Genomic DNA, 8,017 nt, shown 5'->3' with positions numbered 1-8,017 from the left:
GCACCGCATTCTGACTGTTGCTCCAGCTGGAGTTAGGATGATTGCGGTTGTTTGGATGATAAGTGGCTGGAGCTTGTTGTTGTGATCTCTGAAAGTTGCTCACAAATTGAGTTGATTCGCTAGAAATAACGCACTTCTCAGTTTCATGTGCTCCCGCACAAAGTTCACAAATGCTAGTAATTTGATTAACTCCATAATTGGCCAAAGAGTCCACTTTCATCGTTAAAGCTTGAAGTTGAGCAGCTATAGCAGTATTTTGATCCACTTCCAAAATTCCTGCTACCTTTCCTTAAACATTCTTTGTGTAGGATTCTGGTATTCATTGGCTGCCATTAGCTCAATCAACTCATATGCTTCATTGTAGCTTTTAGCCCATAAGGCTCCACCAGATGCTGCATCAAGCATAGGTCTAGAGTGTACACCTCGACCATTGTAGAAACAGTTTATAATCATCCAAGTAGGCATGCCGTGGTGTGGTCACTTCCTTAGCATCTCCTTGTATCGATCCCAAGCCTCATACAGAGATTCACCAGTTTACTGAGCAAACTGATTAAGAGCATTCCTGATTGCAGCATTCTTCGCTATAGGAAAGAATTTAGTGAGAAACTTTTGAGCAAGATCCTCCCAATTGGTGATAGACCCTGGTGGTAGAGAATGTAACCAACACCTCACTTTATCCCTCAGAGAGAATGGGAATAGTCGCAGCTTGATAGCATCTTCAGACACATCGTTAAACTTGAAAGTGTCACAGATCTCGATGAAATCCCTGATATACATGTTTGGGTCTTCAATAGGATTACCCCTAAACTGAACTGAGTTCTGTATCATCTGGATCGTGTTCGACTTGATCTCAAAAGTGTTAGCCTTGATGACTGGCCTGATGATGCTTGACTGAATGTCATTGATCTTAGGCTTAGAAAAGTCCATTAAAGCCTCGTCTTTTTCCTCGGTTTTCTAATGAAGATGGTTCTTCGGTTTTCTCTTCTTCAGCTACTTTCTCTTAGTCCTCAAAATCTTCTCTACGATCCCCTACAACTTCTTCCTCGTCTTTTTCCAGAATTCTCCTACGAACTTGTGAACGCGTTTGCATAAACGATCGCTAGATTACCTGAAATACAATAAGAAAAAGAGTATGTAAGTAACAATGTCCAAGTCAATTAACTTTAACGATCACTGATGACAAACACATAAACTAAAAGTTAACACTGCAGTCCCCGGCAGCAGTGCCAAAAACTTGTTAGGGCTAAACACACGCTAATAATTCACGCAAGTATACGCGTTCGCAAGTAATATAGAATCTTTTCTAGTTCGTTCCTACAGAGACGGGGTTGTTTATACTACGAATTAAACTAATGATTATAACTAAGAGAGTAAAGAGAGTTGTATATTATATGAGACAAACATGGGATTCTAACTTCATTAATACTTCATTCAATAGCCTTATTGTTCTTAACATTAGCATGCAATGGTGATGACAATAATCAGATAACACGAAACTGCTAAACGCCAACTTTCGTTGCACGAATAACATACTACCAGACATCCACAAAAGAGATAGAAGTTGAATAGACACCAATTATATTGAGACCCTATATATCTATAGAATTTGACCATAACGATTTAAAGCACGAGTTATCTATCATGATTATACAAGGCAAGTAAGATGGGTAAAATTACCTACGAATCATGCATAAAAATAACACATGAACCTATGCTAGCATGGCAAGTTCTAAATCCTTAAATTCACCGTCACTTCATTAAGAATTAACACGCTATCTTTCAAGTTCGCGACTCTTATAAAACGAATAGGCACAATCAATACTAGGTGATCATTCAATCACCACACACTAAGGCATATAAACAATTTAACTAAAGAAATCCATAAATAAATCCGCTAGAACCCCACGATAACGATTAGCCCATAATTTAACTCATCATCAATGTGGGTTCCATTAAAGACATGGTATAATAAATGTAGTCTTTATTCTTAAATAACAAAACCAAGTACGAAACAAGAGTAAAGGTTCACAAGTAAGAAAACTAGCATCCAAGTTACAACTTAGAACAAAGATTCATAAGTAAAAACAAGATCTTCTTCGTCATCGTTGAATCCATGCTAAAACGGTCTTCTTACGGCTCTCTTTGCGCTCTGGTACATCTCTTCTATGAAAATGTTCTTATTTGAATATATATAGCAGCCCTAATCAATCTGGAAGTCTCCGAATTAGAATTGCATTAGAATCAGGATTCAAAACTTTCGCACTGGCGCGACCGCCCGCTATGACAGCGCGGGCGCGCTGTCATTCTAGGATCCTGGCACGGCCGCGCGCTGGGCGCGCCGTCCTTCTGGGAAAAACTCAGATTTCATCTTTTTCCTTGCTGCTTTCCACGAGCTTTTATTCCAACACCACCTTGACACCAAATTAGCACCAAAATAATGCTAATTCACCTGATTACCTATATAATGCCTGAAATGCAAAAACACTAGAAAACACATTAACACACTTAACAACTTGAGTACAAATGCATCAGTTCAAAGCTTCTTAGAGCATAATAAAGTGTCATAAATGCCACTCAACAGTAACATATTTACATATTATATAATATATATATATATATATATATATATTTATATATATACATTAAAATACCAAAAACTAAAACAAGCAAAATGAATCACATCTAAATAACCACAACTTCCATTATTATTATCAAACTAATACAAAGTATTCCAATATACATCATTGACAAAATCAAAAACATAATTCTCAAATCTAAACATTATCAAGTCAAAATGAAATTTTCCTACTAGTCTTCTATGTTAAAGCAGATCATATATAATGCTATCATCCATATCATAAACAGATGGCAACACCAATACATAAACTTACGTACTATTTTGATGGCACAATTTGTAATATGTACTCCAAACACATTCTGAAATGAAAAGAAGTTAGCACATGAATATTTATAAAAATTGCAGGAGAAAGAATATTTATGAAGGTAACATGAAACTTACCAATAGTTTTGATAAGCCAAAATCAAGAGAAGGTTTGTATGTGTACAACATCTCAGATGCATGTCTGCTAACTTTATGAACTGTCTTCACTTTAAGAATCCTGCAAAATAGTTGTCAAACAAATAACCTTAAAACTATCTATAAAAACCATTTGAACAAAAGAAAAAAATCACCCATGATCCTATATATAAACAAACAATTCTCTATTTATGAATATTGTTGGATAATAAGATTGCAGCACACTCGATAATATCAAAAAATGGTCCATCACCTCAATTGCCATACAACAACCTTGGCCAAGATTTGGATGCATTGGATAAGCAACATCACCTAAAAAAGTCACACGACGTCTGTTTTCCCAAGAGTTGATCATATCCCTATCATATATCTCTCCGTAAAATCATACTCTCTGGTGTCTCGGGTATTAATGTGCTTACATCACTACACCAGCTTCCAAAGAGTTCAAAAAGCCGCTTCTTCTTACCTGTAAACATGAGATAAGGAACATATCAGTTAAAAAATACAATACTAAGCTACCTTTGTCCGGCTAGAAAGGCCTAAAACGGGGATGAAATGAAGAGATCTCCCTTTAGTTTCAACAACATATTTAAAAGAGAACGCTGCTGCCAACAAAGAGACACTGCCAAAAATAATGATGCCCGCTAATAGTGTAGAAGATACCACTCTCCTCTCGATAATAAAAGGTTGAGGATTCAAGTCTCTTTCATGCATAGTTGTGTTAGTATATTTATTTATGTAATTCACAATATATACATTAATACAAGGTCAAATACCCAAAGAAGTAGAGGAAGTCAGTATGCAATTAATACCCGCGGATGGAAATTTTACTAAATGACAAGTGGTTCGCTAAGCTATGTTCCAAAAACTTTCCAAAGGACAAACCACGGGCAGTAGATGACATTAAGACTCTTTTTGTAGATTGTGTCTTTCCATTTTAAAGTTTAAAATCACCACAGCGACTCCACATCTAAATTTTTCCATCGGTTTCACCAGAAAGATGCTTTTGTGTAATATGACATCTAACATGTACTGTGAGCTGGTTACTGTGATGTGCATAATAATATATATGAGCTTCTGGTGATCCACCACACAAGCTACATAAAAGCCTCTGAAAATAGAAGCAACTATATGGTCATAGAAGCAATACGTATTTTAATATAAATATGTATATGAACTATGAAGAAAGTACAAAAATAATTTTAAATCACATAAATAGTTTGTAGTAACCTGATTGAGTAAGTTATCCTTTAAAATATTCCAAGTGGAACATCAAAATTCCGGTAGAACTTAATATGAGAAAAATGACTCTACTCACATATACTTCCGGTGGAGGAATTTCTGCGAGACATCAGTACTAAGATACTATCAGCATTAAACATTCTGTTAATATCATCCATAAACTATATTTGATCTTTATAGTCACCGGCAGAATTTTGTGTATCCAATTGGGCTTTTCTCTGAACTAAGGTTCTATCCCTATCAAGTGCCTTCTCTTCACTATTAATATCCTGTATTAGACTATAAGATTTGACATTTGCCACTGAATTGGTTGAAAGCATATTAGCAGATTGAACTTGACTATAAGGAACTTCTTCAGTGATGCCTAAATATGTAAAGATAGGTTGCTAAGAAGAAGATAAAAGAGGAAAACTATCACCAAAACCTCTGTTTAGGGAAGCTGAGATTGATGAAAAAGGGGAAAAAACTAGAGGTTTGTATGGCTCATAAGGTAACTAATCACTCTCTAACCCTACATCTCTTGTCCCTTCTTTACAAAATCCATCAGCGATGTGGATATCAATTGCACCTGATGAATCACTTTTAACAATAGAATCAACGGGCCAAGGAGCATATGCCTCACCGGAAAAAAATATGGTTGTTGATCAGGTAATGACATATTTACCAGTCTATCAAGAGGGAGGGTAGTGAACATGGCCTTTTCATCTAGAAGGAAAGCCGTCTCAAGAATCAAATGATAAGCCACAAGGACTGAATACTAGACCCCAAGTTTAATCTTCTTCAGATCTTCAATGTTTGTTCCTTTCAATAATATCTAAAAATTTCCAAAATTCTGTAAATTCAGTGACATATTAAATTAACAGCTATTCTACACAAGGATCTGCCATGTTTAAATGACAATGAAAAAATTGAACGCAACAACTACAACTAGCCAGTATCATGCCAAGACAACACAGAGTATTTGTTTTACCTAAAGATAGGAACCCGGGCTCTCATACAAATGTTTCTATGACAAGTAAAAACCTCTAAATAGGAAAAAACTTTCTAATTAATTGTTACTAATTTTAAATTCCTAATTGACCATAGTTGCAAGCCTTTGTCATACTACACCAATATGCACTAAAAACTCATAACAAATTTTGAAAAACAATAAATAATATGATATTAATAAACTTCAAGAATTACATCTACAAAGAGTGTAGAATAGAAGCTCTTAAGCGACAAATGAATTTTGAGTTTACAATTCCTCTTTTATTTTTAAGCATTATAATGAAAGTCAAACAACAAGAAATACAAGGGCACCATTTGCGAACTCAAAAAGAGTATGGTTAAGACTAGATGTAAACTTTATAAGCGAAAAGGAACTTACTATACAAACCTGACGTGTAGGAAAACCACTAAGGAACATCAAAGTTTTGCTAGATTTTTTTCCACTCTCTCCACTAGCAATATGTTCCTGTACTAACTACTCGAAATGAAAGCAATCACATTGTCTGAGCTTTTTCTTGGTCAGTGTATCTAATGATAAGATTATTGAACCAGTACAGCGAGAAACTCTCTACAGGCGGTGGAGTTTCATATCAATAACTAGTGTCGTTCCTTTTGCAAGGATGGATTCTTGTATATCACGAGAAACATTTTTCAACTAAAATTATGGTCGGGTTGCACTTCGCTATTCTTTCAATAATGGATTTAAGGGTATCCTTCTCCTGTCCACATCACTCATAATTAATAGAGGTTGAATAGAGAGTAGTAAGATACAAATGCAAATAATTCTTTATTTAAATCTTGAAACCTGTTTTATTGATTCAAATTATGACAATCCCCTCGATGAAAGATCAAGAGCACCATGAATCAACAACAGCCTAGGTTTATTGTAACTAATTGGCATGTGCTTGTGTGCAGCGTGCTTTTTGAATACCATGCCTTTAACTAACTGACTACACATCAAAACAAATATAAGTTTCCAGAAATAGTGCCCTCTAACATAAGTGATTGGCTATAATGACAATAACTATGCTGCATCAATGTGATCATCATAAATTCCACTATTAAGAAGCAAAAAGATATCTGTATAGTTTGTACAGTTTTCTCATCATATAGAAATGATGCATTTAAAGAGCTATGGTCTTCACTTCATATATGAGAAACATTGATACTACCTGCATAAAGACCAGTACAATGGTTAAGTTAATATCATACAATAATGTTCGGGATCTTTTCTTTGAATCCTAAAGTACAAAATGAGTCTTAAAATAAACAAGTATTTAGAAATATATTACATATATAAATTTGAATACTTAATAAATATATTAAGTATTTGTGGATTCAGCTATAATTGTAAAAAACGGTAACTTGTCACTCGGTGTTATAATAAAATTCTCCATATAGCCTGAAGTTTTCATGCCTAAAAAAACTGATAAACATAATAATCATTCATAAAACCAAGGATCCCTGACTAATTAATATTTATTATTTTTCTATTGAATAATTTATTAAGATAAAGTAACATCTGAATAAATATGCATTTAACAAATTTTCCTCAATTCCAAACAAATGAATAGTTGGATATCAGTCATCCCTTAAGATTAAAAATGTAAGATGCTGAAAGTAACAAAAGTAAGAAAGTACCATATCCAGCATGACGACCCTTCCTTTTAGCTTCCTTCATCCTGCGAGCACGAGAACGAGAGTGAATCTTGGTAGGCTTCCTGATAATAAACCCATCCTTCACCAACTTCCTTATGTTCCGACTTGCTCACCGCAAAACACAAAACATAAAGACACAAGCTTGCGGTTATTATAAATTAATCTACCAGCTATCAATATCCTAAGCTTTCTACTCCCAACTTCATCAGAATAATTACATCACAACAAGAATATAAAGTTGTGCTTATCACTGATGTCTCTCCTATACAATCAAATGAATAGTCCGCTCCTCCATCAAAACCCCACATCAAATTTCAAAACCCCAAATACAAAAATAACAAAAAACCCACATCAACAAAACAATCAAGAACCAAAATCAAGCAACCCATTTCACAAAAAGAAAGAATTAAAAACTGAAAATTGAATTTTGAAAAGAAATTAGAATAACACTTACTAATTACAGCAGATTCGAGCTAGGGTTCAACCTCCTTTGGACAAATCGACCAATTTTCAACCTCCTTTATACAAATCGACCAAAAATTGCAACTAATCGGCCATTTCAGTTGAAAGTTAGGGTTTGATTACTTGAAATCTAGGATTTAAATCAGGGGTTTCAAACCTATAGCTCTATTTAAGGTAGTATAAGTTAGGGTTTCAATGTAGAAGGCTGAGAGTGAGTGAGTGATTGAGAGAGAATCGGGAAATAGAAGGAGATGAAGGAGAGAATCGGGTGAGAGATGAAGGAGATGAAGCAGTGAAATGTTTTCAGCAAAGAGGGGGGAAATGTTTTTGTTAAGGGGGTCGTTCTCCGCGTGTTTTTTAATAAGTAGTTTAAACATAAGTTTTGATTTTAACTGATGTAAAACATGGTTTTTAACATCATTTTGTAACAAACTAATGTTAAAAACATTTTTAACATTGGTCTTAATGACAGTGGTGTCTATGAGGTGATGTATATTGGTCATTTTCTTGTAGTGGGAATATTAGAAAAAGGCTTCTTTCTATTATGTATATGTTTGATGGGAAAGATGTTCATTTGTCAAAATGATAAATAGGTTGAAAATTACCTGTAAGCTTTGCTTGCTTAGA

At 34.6% G+C, this 8,017-nt stretch overlaps 1 long non-coding RNA gene and 1 other non-coding gene across 7 annotated transcripts; one reads left to right on the top strand and one right to left on the bottom strand.

The window, feature by feature from the left end:
* The first annotated feature begins 463 nt into the window (after positions 1 to 463).
* Positions 464 to 570, top strand: LOC141709328 (small nucleolar RNA R71). Its single transcript, XR_012569912.1, has one exon. It is a non-coding gene; the product is annotated as a small nucleolar RNA R71 (small nucleolar RNA).
* A 1,361-nt stretch (positions 571 to 1,931) lies between these two features.
* LOC141707998 (uncharacterized) lies at positions 1,932 to 7,723 on the bottom strand. Of its 6 annotated transcripts, none has more exons than XR_012569274.1 (4): positions 7,383 to 7,723; positions 6,911 to 7,032; positions 3,291 to 3,503; positions 1,932 to 3,119 (listed from the first exon to the last, which is right to left on the bottom strand). It is a non-coding gene; the product is annotated as an uncharacterized LOC141707998 (long non-coding RNA). The 6 variants fall into 6 exon arrangements; XR_012569276.1 differs by having other exon boundaries at positions 6,911 to 6,951; XR_012569277.1 differs by lacking the exons at positions 6,911 to 7,032; positions 7,383 to 7,723 and adding an exon at positions 5,649 to 6,901.
* Between the last annotated feature and the right edge of the window lie 294 nt (positions 7,724 to 8,017).

The sequence above is a fragment of the Apium graveolens genome, chromosome 2 (genome assembly GCF_009905375.1).
Source record: "Apium graveolens cultivar Ventura chromosome 2, ASM990537v1, whole genome shotgun sequence".
NCBI lineage: Eukaryota > Viridiplantae > Streptophyta > Magnoliopsida > Apiales > Apiaceae > Apium > Apium graveolens.
This window is presented reverse-complemented; position numbering and strand designations above follow the sequence as displayed.